This window comes from Lissotriton vulgaris, chromosome 4_1 (assembly GCF_964263255.1).
Source record: "Lissotriton vulgaris chromosome 4_1, aLisVul1.2, whole genome shotgun sequence".
NCBI classification, from domain to species: Eukaryota; Metazoa; Chordata; class Amphibia; order Caudata; family Salamandridae; genus Lissotriton; species Lissotriton vulgaris.
In genome coordinates this window covers 162,509,366-162,530,169 of record NC_141691.1, presented here as the reverse complement: position 1 = coordinate 162,530,169, position 20,804 = coordinate 162,509,366, and the positions used below count along the sequence as shown (strand labels likewise).

The window sequence follows — 20,804 nt, the reverse complement described above, 5'->3', positions numbered from 1 at the left end:
ATACTTGTAAGCCCCATCTGAATTTAAGGGACCGCAGTGATCCAAATAGACACATGCGAGAGGTCTGTCTGAAATGAGTAATGGTGCTTGTGGTGGCCGTGCAAAAGTGGAACCTTTCATCTGCTGACCGATGTCTAACTTCAAGACATAAGCCTTTGTTTGCAAACTTTGCCACCAGACTCGCCGCATTAGTAACAAAACTGTAGAAGTGACTCCTGCATGTGCAGAGCTCAGTCCCTCGTGGGCAGCTAATCTGCGATCCAGGTTTGGTAGAGCTTTATCTTTATTCCCCACTCCTGGAATTTGAGCATATGGTGTGTTTTGCGCATCTAATTTACAGGAATATTTGAGTGGAAAGCCCTTTGGAACGGCAGAACCATTCTTTGAAGTGTTCACAGCTATCAGAAGGTCTCCAATTTTCCTCGTGCTAGAATGAGTGACTACAGCAACAGCAGCAGTCCGCACTGTCGCCTTGGCAGCTTCATCAGCCATGGAATTCCCTTCAATGTGTACGCTAACAAGCTGATGACTCAATGTGTGAATAACTTAAGCCTGTGGCAAAAATGCTTTCAGCTTTGCCACTTGTTCCCATAACAATTTTTAATTGTGCAATCCTTGGAATCTCTGAACCCATTCTGGCCCCAGTAATGAAGATATACATTGTAAGACTGTACACAGTAAACCGAATCGCACACTATCAGCGTGGGAATTACTGATCCATACACTGTAGTGCAATATCAGGGCTTTCAGCTCTGACAACTAACTGTGCTGTACAATCTCCTAGAGGTCTTATTGCTGGTTTGGAACTTGCCGTCCAGCATACATCCCTTCTCTATAGCACATCCAGCACTATATTGCAGTTTTCTTCCCAGGCTGATCAGATCCATCTGTGTAAATGTACTCTTATTTCTCCAGAGGCAAGACTTCATTCCGCAGAAGATATTCTTGTTCGTACTGCAGGAACGCATGTGTTTTCAATGTAGTTCAAGTTCAAGTTCAGAAATTTGTATAGCGCACTACTCACCCATGGCGTCTTAAGGCGCTTGTGGGAGGGGGTGCATTATTTATCGAATAGCTAGGTTTTAAGTTCCTTTCTGAAGGAAATGTGGTTCTGTGTGAGGCAGAGGTGATTGGGGAGAGAGTTCCAGGTCTTGGCCGCCAGGTAGGAGAAGGATCTTCCTCCCATGGTGGATCTGTGGATGTGCGGAACTGCGGCAAGCGCTTGGTTGGAGGATCTTAGTTGGCGGGTGGGTGTGTAGAAGGACAGTCGTGTGTTGAGGTATTTGGGTCCTAGTTTGTAGAGGGCCTTGTGAGCGTGGGTGAGGAGACGGAACGTTATTTTCTTGTTGACGGGAAGCCAGTGGAGGTCTTTCAGGTGGCCGGTTATGTGAGCTTGGCGAGGGATGTCCAATATGAGTCTGGCAGATGCGTTTTGGATGCGTTGGAGGTTTTTCTGTAATTTGGCTGTGGTTCCGGCGTAGAGGGTGTTTCCATAGTCCAGTCGGCTAGTGACTAGTGCGTGGGTGACCGTCTTTCTTGTTTCGGTGAGGATCCAACGGAAGATTTTTTTGAGCATACGGAGTAAGTTGAAGCAAGAGGATGATACGGCGTTAACTTGTCTGGTCATCGAGAGGGAGGAGTCTAGGATGAAGCCCAGGTTGCGTGCGTGGTCTGTGGGTATGGGTGCTGTGCCCAGGGCCGATGGCCACCAAGAGTCGTCCCAGGCAGAAGGAGAAGATCCTAGGATGAGAACTTCCGTTTTGTCTGAGTTAAGTTTTAGGCGGCTGTTTTTCATCCATTCGGCTACTTCTTTCATGAAGATTGGTTTTGGTGGTGTTAGGGTCTTTGGTGAGGGAAAGGATCAGCTGGGTGTCGTAAGCTTAGGAGATGACGTTGCGGTTGTGTTGTCGCGCGATGGATGCGAGGGGACTCATGTAAACGTTGAAGAGGGTGGGACTGAGTGACGATCCTTGTGGGACTCCGCAGATGACTTCGGTGGCCTCTGATTTGAATGGGGGGGGAGCCGGACTCTCTGGGTTCTCCCGGCGAGGAACGAGATGATCCAGTCCAAGGCTTTTCCTTGTATTCCGACGTTGCTGAGGCGTTGTATGAGGGTGCTATGACAGACTGTGTCGAAGGCGGCGGAGAGGTCGAGTAGGATGAGGGCAACTGTTTCTCCGTTGTCCAGAAGCGTTCGGATGTCATCAGTCGCTGCATTGAGGGCTGTTTCGGTGCTGTGTTTGGCTCGAAAGCCGGACTGTGAGGGGGTCGAGGGAGTTGCTGGATTCAAGGAAGGCGGCGAGCTGGCTATTAACTGCTTTCTCAATGACTTTGGCAGGGAATGGAAGGAGGGAAATGGGGCGGTAGTTCCTAAGTTCAGAGGGGTCAGCTGTGGGTTTCTTCAGGAGGGCACTGAGTTCGGCGTGTTTCCAGCTTTCTGGGAAGGTAGCGGAGTTGAAGGAGCAGTTGATGACATCACGGAGATGGGGTGCGATGGTGGAGTCTGCTTTGTTGAAGATGTGGTGGGGACAGGGGTCGGTTGGCGAACCTGAATGGATGGAGTTCATTAGGCGGATGGTGTCTTCAGTGGTGATTGGGTTCCAGGTGCTAAGGTTGTTAGAGAGCGGTTCGGGTTTGGAAGTGGGTGGGGTGGGCTGTTATTTCGAAATGTTCTTAAAGCTGTTATGTATGTCGGCGATTTTGCTGTAGAAGAAAGAGGATAACGAGTCGCAGAGGTCTTGGGAGGGAGTAATGTCATTTGAGGCTGCAGTGGGGTTGGTAAATTCTTTGACGATGTTGAATAGTTCCTTGCTGTTGTGGGCATTGTTGTCGAGTCGATCTTTGAATGCTGATTTCTTGGTGGATCGGATCAATTGGTGGTGTTTGCGGGTGGCTGCCTTGAAGGTGGTCAGGTTGTCAATGGTTGGGTTTTTTCTCCATGTTTTTTCGAGAGTACGGCATAGTTTCTTGGAATTCTTAAGGTCATCGTTGAACCAGGGGGCATTTTTGCTACCTTGTTTGATCTGTTGGTTTTTTAGGGGTGCTAATTCATCAGCACTGTGAGTGATCCATTCTTTGAGTTTGGTGGCAGCTTCGTTTGGGTCCGATGAGAGGGCTGGAGGGTTTTGGTTGAGCGATGTGAAGAGTTGGTAGGTGATTTTGTTCCAGTTTCTTCGAGGAGCAGGTTGTGGGGGGTTGTGAGTCGTGGTGGTTTTGTAGCTGAAGTGAACACAGCTGTGGTCCGTCCAATGGAGAGCTGTGGTATGATTGAAGGAGATGTGTTTGCTGGAGGTGAAGATAGGTTCGAGCGTGTGTCCGGCTAAGTGGGTGGGGGTGTCAACAATTTGTTTGAGTCCGAGATTGGCCAGGTTGTCCAGAAGGGTGGTGGTGGTGCAGTTGTTTTTCTTTTCTAGGTGGAAGTTGAAGTCTCCCAGTAGAATGTAGTTCTCGGAGGGGAGGGCATGTGGGCTGATGAAATCGGTGATGTCTTCGCTGAATTGTTTACGGGTTCCTGGTGGTCTGTAGATGAGGATGCCTCTAAGTGTGGTCCTGGGGTCGGTGTGGACCTGGAAGTGGAGGTGTTCGGCGGTGGCAAGGTAGTCGTCGACGCTGGTCGTGATTCTGATGGTGTTCTTATGGACGATGGCGATGCCGCCTCCTGTTTGGTTGGTACGGTCTTTTCGGATGATCTTGTAAGCGTCTGGGATGGCTATGGCGATGTCGGGTGCTGATGATGCGTTCATCCAGGTTTCTGTGAGGAAGGCGATGTCCGGTGACAGTGTCGAGTAGGTCCCAGAGTTCTGTGGGGTGTTTGTAGATCGATCGGGTGTTTGTGCTTTTACATGTGGAATGCTTGCTTTGGTAACAGCTTATAAAGTTGGTATCGGGCTAACTACAATTATGTGTTTACCCTGTGCTAATTGCTCTCTCTTACTACAGCAGTCTGTACTGGGGTCATTATTTTTTCAATTGCTGCAAATCACAATTTGAACGGTCTCACCTTCATTTAAAGTACTGTATTTTCCGGCGTATAAGATGACTTTTTAACCCCTTAAAATGTTCTGGAAAGTCGGGGGTCGTCTTATACGCCGGATGCTAAATTTGAAGGAATGTTTTCATGCGTTTTTACATAGCGCGGACTACACCCGAAGGTGTCAGACTGATTCTGCAATATATATAAATGGGCTGATGTGAGCAATAACAATGGACAAATTACAAAAGCAAACATTAAGTTACATGGATCAAAAGTGACAATAGCGAGCAACCAAAATACATGAGGTAGCAATCGGTACATTCCTGGAGAAAAAGTGATAAGTGTGCAGGTTACAAAAGCATACAAAGTACGAGCCAAAATAAAATAAAATACATTCTCAAAATGGCTATGCAGGACTGCGTTGGACTGCACTGGAAGTGGGGGTAGTCTTATACGGTGAGTATAGCACAAAACCTACATTTTATTAAGCAAAGTAGGGGGTCGTCTTATACGCCAGGTCGTCTTATACGCCGGAAAATACGGTAAGGCAAGTATATCCTGATAATCCCGATATCCTGATAATCCCGGGACAACCTGGCTCACCAAGGTAGTGGTATTTACAAGTGTATGCAAATGTTTCGATGCGATCATGTCAGCATGAACGGAACGTAGAGTGTGTTGTGTCCACTGGTGTGGTGTGAAATCTGGTCCGATTAAATCGTAGAAAGGTTTTACTCTGTCTGCATAATCTAGAATGTATGTTATGCCAAAATGTGGAAATCCTGATGTGGATTGAAAACCTTTGAGAGTCTTTGGAGGCTGCAGCAGCGCAGACTTTTCTAAAAAGATGGCTGCCAAGCTCTTGCCTTCACTTGATAGCTCATATCCCAAAAACAGGACATTGGGATAAGCTAGTTTAGATTTCCTAAAATGTAATTTGCAACCCAAATTGGAAAATCCCACAATTATGTTGTTCACCCTGCTCAAGTGTTCAAGTAACTCATCGTCCATCAGATAGATATCATCTACATAGAACATTGCCTCCTCATCGCATGTTTTTCATATTTGACCCTTGGCGAGAATAGGCCCGGACGGTTCTTATACCCTTAAGGTAAACGACGAAAGTGACTGATTGCCAAGGGCAGAAAATGCTGTCAAACATCTGCTGTCAGGAGCTATATTTTGGCAGAAGAATCCATTCCAGATATCTAATCTTGTTTTGTATTTTTTGTATTAATGCAGCACTGTGTGCATTTTGAACTGCAAATGTTCGTGTGTTTGTGGTTACATGTTGGTAATCTAAAACTAGACTATGTGTCGTCAGGTTTCATTACTGGAAACAAAGGATTATTCATTGGGGAGGCACAAGTCTCAATCACACCTTGGTATTCGAGTTGATCTAGAATTTTTTTGACCTGTCTTTTTGCATAATTTTGTATAGGGTACTGTCTCTGGATTTTGAGTAGATTTTAATTGGATTTCATGGTGAGTAGATTGCACACCCCACCCTATATGGGTGCAGTATAATGCCAGAGCTAGCACTAGCACACACTCCTGTGCTTATGAATTTTTAAAGATTTTGGAACGAGATCCAAGAAAACAGACAAAATTACATGTTCCTCCTTTGAGCAATCCATCACAAACTCTGGCAGCCAATCCCTTTCTGGAAGCAGTAGGTCATATCCAAAGGTCAAATTCTCCCAATTGAGACATTTAACATTTCTCGAGATGTTCCCCTCTATTTGGAGTGTAATTGTGTATGGTCTATGTAGGACACTTCACTCTGGTATCAGGTGTTTCCATGTGATATGTTCATTCAATACTGCTGTCACAAGAAAATCCTTCAGGTTCTGGCGAGCTATTGTTACTTCTGCTGTGCAGTCTAGCATTGTCAGAGCCTATTCCCTGTTCAGAAGCGGAGTCCTCGGTAACCTGGGGATGTCTAATTTTCAAGCCAGCTACTTTCTTCTTCTTGAATTGAGGTTTTGCTTTATGTTGCTCTTCCGGTTTGATAATGTAATCTGAAGTGCAATGTGTTTCCCTTTTTGTCTTTGGTCGATCTTCAGTCTTTTGTTCTGATCACCAGTCCCTCTCTGAGTTCTTTGATGAACCCTGGAAGGAACTAAAGGGAACGTACTTCAGTGTCCTGTTACCAATCAGGTTTCCTACTGTTATCACAATTCCTAAGGTTGTATCTCTTTTCAGAGGACTCTAGTTGGGGAGACGTACCCCTTGATCGTGAATTCTTTTCTGAATTCTTTTTAGAAATTTTGTTTTCTCATTTCTTTTTAGAAGAAGTGGGTGCTTGCTTCGAGTTGTCCTTGTCGGGACTACCTGCCACTGGTTGCTTCCCTGATTTTGTTCCCAGTTAATCTCTACCTAATTTAGCATAGGTTTCTTCGATAATTTTTGGCAATTTTCGCTCTCTATTTCTAGGTGCTATTTCCCTTAGGTAGCTGTGTATAGCCACTGCTGCTGCCTCCCCCTTTATATTGCTCTGCATGATTGTAGAGACTTGGGAAAAATTACCCATCAGTTTCATTCCCAAGTCCAGGGCAAGTACTGCCTTGTACTCATTCTGTATTTGTTTCAATACTTCTGGAACAACTGGTAAGGCAAGAGTACTGTGTATTCAGACGTAAACAGCAGCAGTTGGAGAGTGTGTCCTCCCGTTTTTCTATGCAATACATAGCTGTCATGTTGTCGGTACGAACTAAGAAAGCTTTTCCAACCATGTGAGTTTGAAATGCCCTGAGAGCTAGAAAGATTGCAAGCCGCTCTAGATGACTGATGTGGAGCAACTTTTGCTGTTGGCTTCATTAGGCCTCGCATTGTGTGGTCCTGAAGAGGAGCTCCCCAGCTAGTGAGGGGCGCGTCCGCTGTTAGTACGGTCTGTGGAACCGGGTCTATGAAGGGCCATCCTTTTGATACATTTTGAGTGTTCCACCACTGCAGAGAGTGATGAGTACAGCCGCTTACCAACACTAGATCAGTTATCAGTCCCTGTGATTGGTTCCGGAGACTCGCTAAGCATACCTTAAGCGGACACATTTGTAGCCTGGCATGAGGAACGATCATGATGCAGGATGCCATAATTCCTAGTTGTTGCATATACACCCGAGCTGGAAGCGAATGATTGGATTGAAACTGGAGAACTAAAGCCTGAATGTTGTGAATTCTGGCTGCGTTGGGAAATGCCAGAGCCTTTTGAGTAGTCAATGTGGCCTCTAGGTAGTTTTGAGTATTGGCAGGCTGGAGATGTGATTTTAGCACAAGGACTGTGAACCCCAGTTGATGTAGTAACTGAAATGGTCTGTAAGTGTGCTGGAGACACTTTGGGTACATACTGGCTTTGATGAACTAGTCGTCCAAGTAGGGGAAGACATGGATGTGTTTGCTTAGTTGAGCAGCGACTACCACCAGACACTTAGTAAAGACTCTAGGGGCAGTGGTGACTCCGATTGAGAGTACCTTGAACAGGTAATCTGAGAAATTTGCGATGAGCGGGGTTGATTGGAATAAAAAAAATAGGCGACCTTTAAGTCTAGAGTAGACAGAAAGTCACCGTTTTACAAAAGTGTGTTACCATGTGAAAATGGTCTGACTATGTAAAGATTTCGTTCTCAGAGATCCAATATTGGTCTGCGGGAACCGTCTTTTTTGGGTATTCGGAAGTAAAAGTAGTACACTCCCGACCCGTGGTATTGTGGTGGTTCGGGCTCTATAGCCCCCTTTTAGAAGGAAAGACTGAACCTATTGTTTGAGGTGGCGTAGGTGATGCGGTGAGAGTTTGTGTGAACTGGGGGGAATGTTTGGAGGATTGTTGGTGAACTCCAGGCAGTAACCAGAATGGATAGTTTCCAGTACCCTCTGGACTGATAGGGACTGCTAGACATGTAGGAAATCTGAAAGTCGGGGAAGTGTAGGAAGTCACTGTTTTGTATTGGAGGGGGAGGAGCGTGTGTTTGAGCCTGTACTATTGTTTCCTCTGCAACCCCCTCTGAAATAACCATTAGGGGTAGAGGGTTGGTTGTAGCCCTTGTACGCGGTGGAGGTATTTTTGGACCCTCCTCTCTAGGAGTGCCAAAAGGAACCACATGCTTGTGTTAGTTGAAGGGCGCCCAGGGATTTGGACACTTCAGTTTTTTTCTCCGTTTTTTCCAGTGAGGAATCTACCACAGGCCCAAAGAGGTGTTCTTTGTCAAAGGGTGTGTTCAGTATGGAAGTCTCAACATCAGGTTTGAAACCTGAGATACATAGGCAGGTGTGCCATCTTAAAAGGGCGCTGGTGTTTACAGCTCTAGCTGAAGTCTGAAGCATCTAGGGAGCACATGATCGCATTATTTGAAATGTGCTGTCCCTCACGCACTAGGTCCTGCGCTTTAGATTTATATTCATCAGGTAGAAACTGGAGCAAATTATGCATCTTGTCCCAATGCGCCCTGTCATACCTTGTGAGCAGTGCTTGAGAGTAAGATGCGCCAGACATTTGCTGCCTGAGAGGCTACCCTTTTCCCGGAAGCACCAATAAGCTTTGATTCTTTATCTGGGGTGGTGCATCTCCTATAGTTTGAGAGTTTGCACTTTTACCTGCGTTGGACACAATTAGGGAGTCCAATGGTAATTGTCCCTTTATGTACGGTGCGTCAGATGGTGCTGGCTTGTACTTTTTATCTACCCTAGGAGTAAGGATACGGGCCGTGACGGGGTCAATAAATAGGTCATCAACCTGTCTGATCCTACCCTTGAGCATGGGGAGTGCGCAATGACTTGTGTGCTGCTAAAGGTTTAAAAAAGGAAATCCTCTTCAAGGGATTCCGCTGTCGTCCAGTGAAGAGGGCTTGGTAGGGTACAGGTCAAGATCATTCCCTGTGGGAGAGTCTGTATTATAATCTGCCCATGGGTCTGGGAGTAATGAACGGTGCATTGTCCCCCATTCCCATCCTCGTTAACCTGATCTTCAGGTGTATGTGGAGGGGAGTGTTAAGGTGAAATTATTAAAGGTTGAGGAGATAGAAGGGGAGGAGGAGAAGGATTAGTCCTGACATTCTTCCTCTTTAAAGGAATGTGGTAGGTCTCCTCGGTCAGGTTTCCTTTTAAGGGTCGCTTTTGAGGTGATATGTCCAGTAGTTAGATGGATGTACAACTGTCTCTGTTTTGGATCTGGTTTTGGTAGCCAGAGTATCGAAATGTTGTTCTTGAGATGGATTCGGCACCTACCTCGTGACTGGAAAATATTTCTTCCAAGAAAAACTACCCGCAAACATCCGGACCCAACACAAGATTGCAGGAGTATGGAAAGCATGTGATCTATAACGGACATGCATCGAACAGATTGTTCCCCAATTGGTACAATTCTCAATCAAGGGAACAATCCCGATTGGCAGGCAAATGGTTAGCATTCTGTGTTTTTCCTTGGGGAAATACTGCTTCCAGCTGGGTAATTTTTTTGTGCTATCCAGAATGGTATTTGCTCCCATTTGGAAGGTATTGTTCCTATCACAGATTTTAGTGTCTGTGGGTTGTAGGTGTGGTCTGATGCTGGAGCATTTCTCGCAGGTTGGTCTGTTAATGTTCGCATGACAAACTGGACAATGTGTGTATAGTCTGACTAGGTCTTTGTATACTACACAGACTTCATCCACTGGTAGTTTATCTCAGGATATGGAATGTATGTCGCCAAGACCAGCCAGGTCGCTCCTATGCTGAGCGGACAGAGTCTCACAACAGATGTGTGTGGGAGGGCGCCTTTAAACCAGCTTTTATGCTGCTGGCAAGATAACAGGATTTCAATGTCTTTGTATGGAATGTTTTCTTTCAGTGGTTAAACTACAATATATGTGTGGGACAATTTAGTCACCGGATCTGCAGATGGGAACTGAACCCAAGAATAGAATACCTCTGATCCGAAAACCTCATGTGCCTTGATCACAAAAGTAATACAGCCACCTGTTGCTGGTACACCGTGTTCTAACAATTTTCTAGTCACTGCATGTCTGCAGTTTTCTGTAATGTTACGTGCGTTTGCAAGTTAATCTTCTCCCGAGCCCAAACCACTCGCGTTGTTAGGCGCACTCAATAAAGAGAAGAATTAACCATTTTTGGTATTTAGGGGTTTTGCATAATGTCGGAAATCTTTTATCCTTACAAGCTTGTTAAACCTTCAGCCAATACACAGAGAATATCTGCTTTGCTGAGGCAGATTTCCCTTCCCTTCATTGATAGTCTCCGAAAAATTTGTGAGTAGGGCTTTGAGAGAGCACAACCAAACTATTCAGATATTTACTATCAATATAAGAACCAAACCAACGTTGGGTGCCATGTTGTGTAGTTCTTTGTACTCCCGCAGGACCTGCACATTTTGGAAGACCTAAACTGAGGGCTTGGTGTCCCAACCGCTTCCAGACACCCCCACAGGATAGGTCAGCCATTAAACCAGCTAGCTCTACAGTGCCACTACCACCCCCTGTATTTAATAGTGGCGTAGGTAGTCTCTGGCAACCACTGAACATGACAACCCTGATTCCTCAGGGATCGTTGACAACAGTAAAAGTACATTTCGCTCAGACACTGGTGCTTGCTTTCTCGCAAAAATTGCACAGGATGACGATTAGAACGTTTCAATAGGTATTTATTGGTCCAGCGACAACCTTGTGTAAAACATATTTGCTGTGACAATCAGGAGACAGAAGCATGGAAAGAAACTACTAGTACCAATATAGTGAATAGTAGATACATTTCTACCATAGTGCTAATAAGATGAACAAAAACAGTAGCACTTACATATTCCTAAAATGCGCGCCCTAAGTATTTTTGCTAGAATGCACCTAGCCTAACCTGGATGTGTAGGTGTATATGCTTATAGATGTGTGTCTGTAGCCAAGAAACCCCTAGGGAAGAACAAGCCCCCTCACCTGATGGTTGGGAATGAAGGACCCAGACTCTGCGTTGAGGATGACAACCCGCAAGGGAAGTCAGAATGCTGCTTGTCGGAGAGTCGGCATGCAGGACCCCTTCTCCCTTTGGAAGGAATTCTCCTATAATTAGTAGAGGGGAGTAGGGTCTTTTATACTAAAGTGGTCACTCCAGGGTTTTTCCTAGAATCAATAAGTTTTTAAAACAACCATGGGTGTTTTAAAAACGATCACCAATGCTTTTCTAAACAAGTGCGATCATGCACAGCTGGCTGTTGGCCAAAGATGAAAAAAATGGTGACCCTTAACAGAATAAATCTGTGGTGTCTGGGGCATGTTTATGTACGTCAGGAACTGTGATTATGATAGAATACTTAGAGCCTGGTGTCGAGGAGACAGGAGCAAGCTACTAGGTAAAAGGTCACCTGTTTAGAATCATTGTCGTGTGGATGGGACAAAGTATGTAACAAGCATTTGCAATTTATTTATTTATTTTATTTATAGGTTTATAGAGCGCTATGAATAGACTCTCGGAGCAATAGGTCTCGCAATTGCGGTATTTTCAGCTATTGGCATTGTAAATGACAATGCTTTTCATTGATAGGTTCAAAAACCTGCTTTAATAAAAAGCATGGCTAGTTACAATACCAATAGGTCGAAGTTTCAAAAACGCGAGACCTATTGCATTGCAAAAGAGTAAAGGAAAGCAGAACACCAAGTATGGCCACCACGAGTGTATAAACAAATTACAGAGCTTAGTAAAATAAAACCACTAAAGAGTAAAATACAAGGACTGGAATCCACAGTTGCCTATGTTTAGGTCCTTAACTTTACAAGCACAACACTGACCGGTTTAAGAATAAAACAGTTAAGGTATTCAGGGTCAGACTGGGACAGAAACGAGGCCCGGGAACCAAAAAGTGGCCCCCAGTAGTAAATTAGATAGCTAAAAACGTAGTCCATGTTTGCAAATTTGGGCAGTTTGAACTTGTAAAGACACACAGCATGAGTGTTAATATCAGGGAAATCAACAGTAAAAAGCGGTCCCCTGGACCTTAACAGGCCTACTAACAGCCAAAAAATGGCCCACACACTAACCCGTTAGTACAGCCCTTTGGGCACGGACTAGTTGACCTTTAGGTTAGTCCAACCCTGAAGTTATTCCTTGACAGCAAAGTTTTCCCTATTTGCAATTTACTCGCTTTACTTAATCTCGCATCAACTAAGTATTCGTTTTTTCCACGATTGTGTTATCTATTTTTTTTTCACGCAGCACATTACTCTTGTTCGTTCGTACTGTGAACGGAGTCATATCTAGGGGTGTGTGAGAGTTGGGAGTGTGGGTGGATGTTTTTGAGGGACCATCAATGAGAGATCTGGAGTTCGGGCATAGGGCAAGTGAATGTTTGGTAGTGTGGGTGAATAGGTCATAAAAGTGTTCAGACTACATGATCAGCCAATCCTTCGCCTCTGTACCGAGCACACAAAGCAGTCTGTTGTAGCAGCGGTGTCTCTTTGCCCAAACCTGCATTTTGAAGTGGGCTGAGACTGTCACCTTCAAAGCCCTCCGGTTAGCAGCAGAATACACTGCTGGGGATGAAGGGGGCAGGACTAGAGAGGGCAAATGGAGTAGGAGGATGATTTGCAAATTTTTTTGCCAGGACTGTAGCATTTCCAGGGGTGGTAGAGGATATGGGGGTGGGAGGATGCACCTATTTGACAGATGGGAAATTATGCCTGTGCTGGTCTTGCTAGGGCATCTGCCAGGCATGAATGCAGACTTGACTGGCAGAGAGCAGCACCAGGGGCCTAGAAAACGCTGCACTGTAAACCTGAGGTGGAAGCACGTCAAGTGTGGAAGAAAAACGGGGCAAGCATTGAAACAGATATGTTGCTTAAAGTAAAAGAGAAATCCAGGTAAAGTGAAATCAAGGGGTGACGGTGTACACGATATCGAGAAATGTTAATGAGAACAAAATAAAGCCTTTAAAAAGGGATAACAGTGAAAGTGAACTGGGAGGTGAGCACGAAAGATATATTAAGGGGGGAGAGTCTGTGAAGATAATGCAGGAGTGTAACTGTTAAAGAGAAGCCGAGAAGTGACCAGGAACGCAACCATAATGGTGACAAGAGAAATTGGGGCCACCATGAAAAATGAATCCATGGGTAACTGAGGAAAAAAACAAAGAAAAAAGAATCGAAGTGGAAAAGAAATCAACAAGCGACGCATTGTGAAAGGGAAATAGTGGGAAGACATGGACAAGAAATGTAGGTTACGCTGTAAAAACAAGCTTGTCAAGTCTGTAATTGCAGATAGGTCAGCCGAGCCCCAATTAGCCCCATTTAAGTAGCATGATAATTTTCAGCAGTGAGTCCAGCAGAAGACGGGAAGCGGTTAATTGAGGAATGAATACAAACAAATCAAAGATCAATGAAAAGTGCACAGCTTACCAGAGAACAGGGAGCTTGGGTTCTAATGTCAGCTTTTGCCGCAGTATGTTAAATCTGCGCTGCCTCAAAGAAAAACATGCAGCGGCTGAGATCACCAGACGCGCTATGCGCGTGCAAAAGTAAAATGAAAGTGAAAGCACGCACTTAGCACATAAAATAAAAAATAGGAAAGTGAAAGCGCGCCATGGGCACATTGTGCCTCACACACAGTACTACTACAAGTGTATTATGACTTGACTGATACAATGCCTGAAACGCCGTGAGCGAAAGATGCCATGCGCGTACACATCCTAAAAGACATAAGCCCTAATATCTCATGTCTATCATGTGCGAGAAAACAACTTTCGCGAGGTAGAATTGCATCATGCCTTCGCAGAGTCCTGTTCCAGCGGGAGACCAGGTAAAGAGATGATGAAAGCACTAGTACCAAACTATGCCTGTTCATAAAGGCTTTTAACGGAAATCAAAGCACCCAATGTTTTAGCTTACTCTCAACTTGATTATATTTGTTTAATGCACCTGGATGCTGGAAAGATTCCTATTTCGCTTTAGGGCTGACACCGTCATGTACCTACTTTGTTTTCCCATGGGCTTTCAGAAAAATGTCCGTTATGTGCCAGTGTACTTATGATGGAATATCCACTCCAACAAGGTTTCATTTCTTGTTTTCCAGTAAATTTTATATTAAACAATTTTCCATCCCATGTATTAAGTGACAAATTTAGGTAGTGTAGACCAGCCTTACACTTTCTACAGTAACTGGAGGATGCTGAATGTTTTTACATACGACCCTTCATGACACTGTACAGTCATGTAGCACGAGGGATTTTATGGTTTACTTTACTTTAAATATTGCACATGAATTTTATGTATTGTCACATGCTTTTACATGCATTGTTATTTGTATGATATCTTAATTATAGCTTTAATTGGAATAATACTTTTATAATTGTTTTTTGCAACCGAATAAAGGACGTTCTGATTCTAAACTGGAAAAGGTGGTCTGTAAGATGGTCCCAAGACTTGCTAGTTAGGAATGCATTCCTGAACTAACTCTCCCACTTTAGGGAGGCAACAGTGAGCAGCTTTCTCTTTAGTTGGAGGGTTCTTTTTTTGTGGAGAGGGTGTTTAACTTCTTGAATGTTCTGCAACAAAACCACATTTTGAAACTGGGTCAGATTACTCAATTGTTTGACTCAGTCATTCTTAAATGGATATTGAGAGTGGGTACATACATTGGAACAAACAAAAAAATAATATTGTGAGGGGTTCAGCCACCTAATACTCATTGAGGCAAAATACTTAGTGGGTGCTGGATCCTATGCAAGATGTGGTATCATGACAATGCTGAATCCAATACCCTAGCAGTTTAGTCTCATTTTAACATACCATTGGCTCGCTCTACAACACTGTTCGGTTCCAGGCAGAAAGAGTACGGGTGGGTATATCAGTCATGCTCCAATAGAAGACATGGCATTCTTAAGCGCCTTAGCGGTAAATGCTGCACCACTGTTTATATGGAAAGTATGAACTGCTCCCACTGCTATCACCAATATTGTAAAATCACCTAGGGGAAAAAGTACACTAATAATCAGGGGTTATGTGTCGACAGCCTCTTCTGGCAAATCTGCTGCGAGGTCCTGCCATTGTTAACTGCCACTTTTGGCAGCCTAGAAAAGATCCCTTGGTCTTCCTTGAGGCTCATCCACCTGTGGCTCAGAAATACCTGGCGGTCTGAGTTTCCCATAATATTCTTCCTACCTGTTCTTTTTCCTGATCGCCTCTAGGGGATTTCAAATTCCTTCATGGAAGCCTAAAAATTATTCTTCTGAAGAATCGCCATCATTTCAAATTAAAGCCTATACTCTTGCGTGATTTCAAGTGTTCCATCTTCAGTGCTGAGGCTTCAATGCCCTTTTCTTCAGCTTTGGTGGGTCAGTTGAGCCGTCTTTTGAACTCTCCACCTCCAATTGCCTTAAGACAGTGATGGTTTCTCTGAGTGGCGACCTCCATCAGTGTCTGTCAGGATCTGTGGGGTAGCTCTTTGCATTTTGACTTTCCTTTGATCCCCAAGTGCTTCGACGCCAAGGCAGTCTTAGGTGGCTTTAAGTCAGAAGTCCTCGTCCGCATCTCTTCTATAAAGGAATACAGCGTCAACAGAAGAGTTAGTAGAAGCGAGGAAGAACAAGCGATGGGTGAACAGAAGAGATAAAGATAAAAGGAATATTGAGTGAAAGGGAGGGTGAATGGATCGATAAGTGGGTGAATGAGGGGATGGATCAATAAGTGGGTGAAAGTATGGATGGATGGATAGGTGAATGAATAATTGAATGAACAGGTGAAAGGACGACAGAGTAAGGTAATAAGTAGATTGATGGACAGGTGGAAGGATGGCAGAGTAAAGGGAAGGATGTATAAGTGGGCAAAAAGACAAATGAGTGACAAAGTGGAATATATAATGGGTGGACAGCAGAATGTGTGAATGGATGGGCTATCAAAGTGGGCTTGTCACGTTTTCTGCATGGCCCATTGTAGCTATCCCTAGGGTAGCCTAATTGTGCACTTTGTAGGCTGCAATTTCTTTTGCACACGCTACTATATTTGCCCGCTTGCTTGTGTGCCACATTCTACTAACACTGAACCTGCATATCTTTGTTTTCTGTTCTTTTACTGGGATTTAGTCTGAACACCACGGACAACAAAACAATTACTCTGGTTATTCGCTCTGGTCAGGAACTAGCACCTAGACATAACACAAGAATGCTGTTTATGAGCATACATGTCTTGTCATAACTGAGAACAGGACTTTAAGCAGGCACTCTTAGCAAGGGTTCTGGGATAAGATTGCTAAGTCAGCTGAGAAGCAGAACGTCCATCTGTGAATGCTAACCAACAGGATCCGTCACTTATCCCAGAGACAGTTGATATATAAACTTCTAGCTTCAATGGAAGGGAAGGGGGCTATACAATATTCTGTCTTAACACGACAGGGCTTTTTAATGATACATGGTTTATTAACCATGCCAACAGTATTTGTATATGCTTTTGTTTTCTAATTGTGGCACAAACAGCATTTTAGGACACAATAGTTTGAATAAATATTCTAAACTTACTTTGTGCCTCGTGTTTAATTTATAGTGGACGAGTAAGAGTCTGAGCGCAAAAGGGTGTGTCCTGCTACTGTGATCCATAAGAAGATCAAAAGTGTTGTGTTCTTGGTGCCAATTCACTTTTCTCTAGGAAGGTTAGGAGGTACTGAGGTTGTATGGTGACTCAGTCCCTACACGCCAATGATCTACGATCCTAAGCATACTTTTGTTCCTTAGTAAAATCCCTGCAAAATGGCGCCCAACATTTTAGTTAGGTACTTACTTGCGGGAAACCAAACTGTGCTTGTGCACAATAATACCTGTGAACCTTTTGACTGGATAAGTCAATTGTGTTGGGAATTTTTTCCTCCACAGTTTATAGGTAGCACCTAATTGTTGGTTTTTCAAGCTTGAACATTAAATTGTTTTACACCTGGTTTGTGCTACACTTTGAATTCTTTTGAAATTACTTATGGGGCAACCCATTGCGATTAATGGCAACTACTGTCTAGCAGTAGCTCAAAATTTGGCACAACATTGATTTCCCACAGCAGATGCTCCTGCGATTTTTGTCCTAGAAGAGGACGCAACGTTAAGCTTTGAAGTTTTTTTATTCCTGGGTCACATTTCTGGCTGTGGACGCTAATGAGAATACTTTTCAAGAACACACAATGCCCCAGGAACCTGATGCATAACGCTCATATGCACTTGTTGAAATTCCTCTTACCGTCTGGGAGCACTAGACTGGATTAAATGACACCCTTCCTCAGGTACCTGGGACTGTTCGAATGAGCCCCATTAGTAATCAAGGAGCTACGATGGCCAGCATTGGTAGGTTATACCCTGTATCTACAATCAAGACATTGGAATTTGGTACAAACTTGTGCTTTGTAGAACGTTCTAGTCATCCTATACCGAAGTCTTACTCCGAATATTCCATGTACTTTGCGGGCTGGTCCAGCTAGACTTGGCCTGCAAGATTAGGTTCAGTTGCCTGCAGCCATGTAATTAGTCCTGTAATTGTTCATTCAGTTAAGGGCCAAAGGGCCACTAACGATGAAGAAATACCATTTTGCATAGCCCGCCCCCCCACCACCCCCAAAGAAAAAAAATCTACTTAAACTGTGTTTCCCCCTACACAAGACAAGCACCGGAGTGTAACTATATACTTACCCACTGGACTGGTTCCCATACTAGTGGACTGTTGCACCTAGGGACTAATTTTGGCCGCATTTACACTAGGTCATGGCACTCCCTCGATGGCCATTCTAACGAACGTCCTCAGACAAATACAGAATGAACATGGGGCAGATCCGGCCCTCAATTTGGAGATGAAACTGGAGGTAAATTTTCCTGTTGTATCAAAAATTATTCTTTCTAATATTAAAGGTGAAGCAGAATCTTTGTCTATATGCCAAACCTTGCCGTGGTGGGGATAGGCGACCGCAAACGTGAGTTGCTGGTCATAATTGCTAATGTAGATGTCTTTAAGGCGTAGTAGTTCGGGAACCAGAGCTTCAGTTCTGCCACTTGGCAAGCCTAGCTCTGGCAAGGATACATGACCAGTCTGATTTTACTAAGAACCCATGGGATAAATCTAAACAGAAAAGTAAACGGTGTGGAGATTCTCTACCCCCCCCCCAAGAGTCCTCTGAAAGACTATAGGATTTTCTTGATCACACTAAAATCAAAACCCCCGATAGGTATCAGACTCCTGATCCCTGTTCTCGTTTCTTTCAGGACTCGTCTGACCAACAGTACGACAGAGGAGCAAGAAGAGTAAGTGAAACAAACGCTCGCCTGGCGTGAAGGTCATAAAAAAGGACAGGCCTACTTGATATAAAACCACTTTTAAAAAAAAATAAAAAGTCAGCTTTAACTGCTAAATATGCCTCAGGGGTTGGGAAATAACACTGACAGTGCAACAGAAGTCACCTTAGTAGGCTGGAATCCCCACCAATTTCTGGTGGTTGATAATTTGAAACCGCAGACACCTGCCAACCCCTCTGGACAGACTAGATCTTTCAGATATTGAAATTGAAGGAGACACACAATTAAAGCAGTATACTGGGATACTTTAACCATATCTTATGAAATTGTCTTGGTAGAGGTCGACTGGCCCCCATCTTTTGTTCTGTATGCCCCCAGGGTGAGGATGTCATTCTCCCTTCTTTCTCACTTATCATCCTAGACGAAGTCAAGCAGGCTTATGCATCAGAGTGGGACCTTGCTTTAGACCTGCTCTATATCATAATCAGTTTATTCCAATATGATTCACACTTACGGTACAACCACAGTATCCAATTAAACAGGAATCTAAAGCTCCTGAAAAAAGATTTTCCCAACTGGAGTACAGTGAAGCAACAGGGAGCAATTAAACCCAGTGTCTCAAATGACTAATCCTCTTTTTCTTGTTCTGAGAAGCCATCATTCCTACTACATAGACTAAGACTAGAGATATTTGAATACACATACATGCACATTTGCAGTGCAAAATAAACATAGCATGACTTATTAACGTAGTCCATAAAAAAATACAAAACCACTGAGGATATGTGCAATGATTTTTTTAGTCTCAATTTGGTTAATGAGAGCCGTGCTTAGTCCGCCTTTAGCGCACTGGGATTTCAAATGCGCTATGCACGACTCCCCATGTTATAGCCCAGGAGATTTTGTAGCACGAATGGTCTCAATTTTTCATGAAACTGACCTTGAATGGTCCAATGTAGATATCCATCAGACAGGAGATTAAATGCCCATTTGGCCACAGTTGAACGCATAATATTGCGATTTGCTGAGCTTGGCTACAAATTTAACTTAAAAAGAAAAAATTAATATTCAAACCGCTTTTTGAGTGTTCTTTACTTAGGATATGAACTTACCAATGAGGGAACTGTCGAACTCCTCATTATTTGGAGAAATGTGCACAATTGCAGCCTCCAAGTATACGTGAAAAATTTGTCTCTGCTGGGATTTTTTAAATTTTGGCAGAACATATATACCGGATTATGCACACATTAAACCACTTTATGCCTCAATAGGCCCCGATTTTTTTGCTTCCTGCTGGTCTCGGAACACACTGAAACACTCCGATCTTTAAAATCGGACTTACTTGAAACACACTACTTACATACACATGTCAATACCACAAATTTAGTTACCCACGTTTTGCTGGGTGCAAATGGATTCATGCAGACCACCTTTAATGAAGGTTAAATAGTACCACTGGCATATAAATCACATTTATATTCTACTGCAGAACTGCGATTTGCTTCTACTGACAAAATACTGACTACTTTGCAGATGGCAATCTTCAAAGAACGGCTACTTGCACATGGAAAAAGCATTGTCATTTCTCCTGTGCCAACCTTAAGGGCTACCAACAAAGCTAGCGCTTCTAATGCAAAAGCCCTCCATCCTTGCTGGATATAATGGGCTACATCCTTAACAGCTGTAGATGTAGACTTAGTCTCTGACCTTTCCTTGCAAATGCAAACATTTTTCCAATATGAGCCTGTGTATCCTTTGCCTTCTTTAGTTCTGCCTCTTGCTCAATATAAGACTCATTTATACTGATTGCTCGGCACAACCTACAATAGGATCTAAGTAGCAGTATTCTGCTGCATGCGCCATCGTAATTGGCATGTTAGATGGCGATTTTCACCGCCAAATAAACCATACAGTCTCTAGGAGAATGCACTGCGCAGTTGGCTGAACTGAAGACTTTACTTCTTGCACTTGATTCGTATTAGTGTGCACTATCTTATTATGACCATTTACATTTGTGGCGACAAAAGGAGTTCCAAGATTCCCTGGGTAGCACAAACAAGCACAAACTGCTTTGGGTTAAAGTGGTAGATCTTAAAGACAGGTTGTCACAAACTCATGTTATACATACAATGAGTCGAGTGGCAATTGTAGGGAATTCACTGGCTGATTAAGCAGCCAAATCTGCAATAGCCACAGCTAAAATTGCAGCGGTAACACTCTAAATCTCGTATCGACAATGACATCTTGGCTGTTGTGAATGCTTTTGAAATGGCATCTCTTTTCCAAAGGGCTTTCCTTCTAAATATTCTTATTTAAATGACCAGAAATTTCCTTTTGTCACTATTTCAGGTGTTGGGGATCGTGCAATACCAAACGCAGCTCAAAGCCGTGATCCGATTGTAGCTTCCGCTCACGTGGGAGTGGCAGCCACCATTTCACTCCTATCAACGCTATTGATGGCAGGGTTTCTACCAGCAAACTAGAAAATATGTTCTTGGTTGTGACACCTGCCAAAATATTTAAAGTTCTACTGTGTCTCGTCCACTGCAAACATCTTTATTTCTAATAAACCATTTACTTGCAATGATCTTTAAAAAAGAACTGGAA

At 43.7% G+C, this 20,804-nt stretch overlaps 1 protein-coding gene across 1 annotated transcript in view; it reads right to left on the bottom strand.

Annotated features, from left to right (window-relative positions):
* Positions 1-20,804, bottom strand: part of AMMECR1 (AMMECR nuclear protein 1) — a 534,200-nt gene that overhangs the window by 449,190 nt on the left and 64,206 nt on the right. The window lies entirely within an intron of this gene.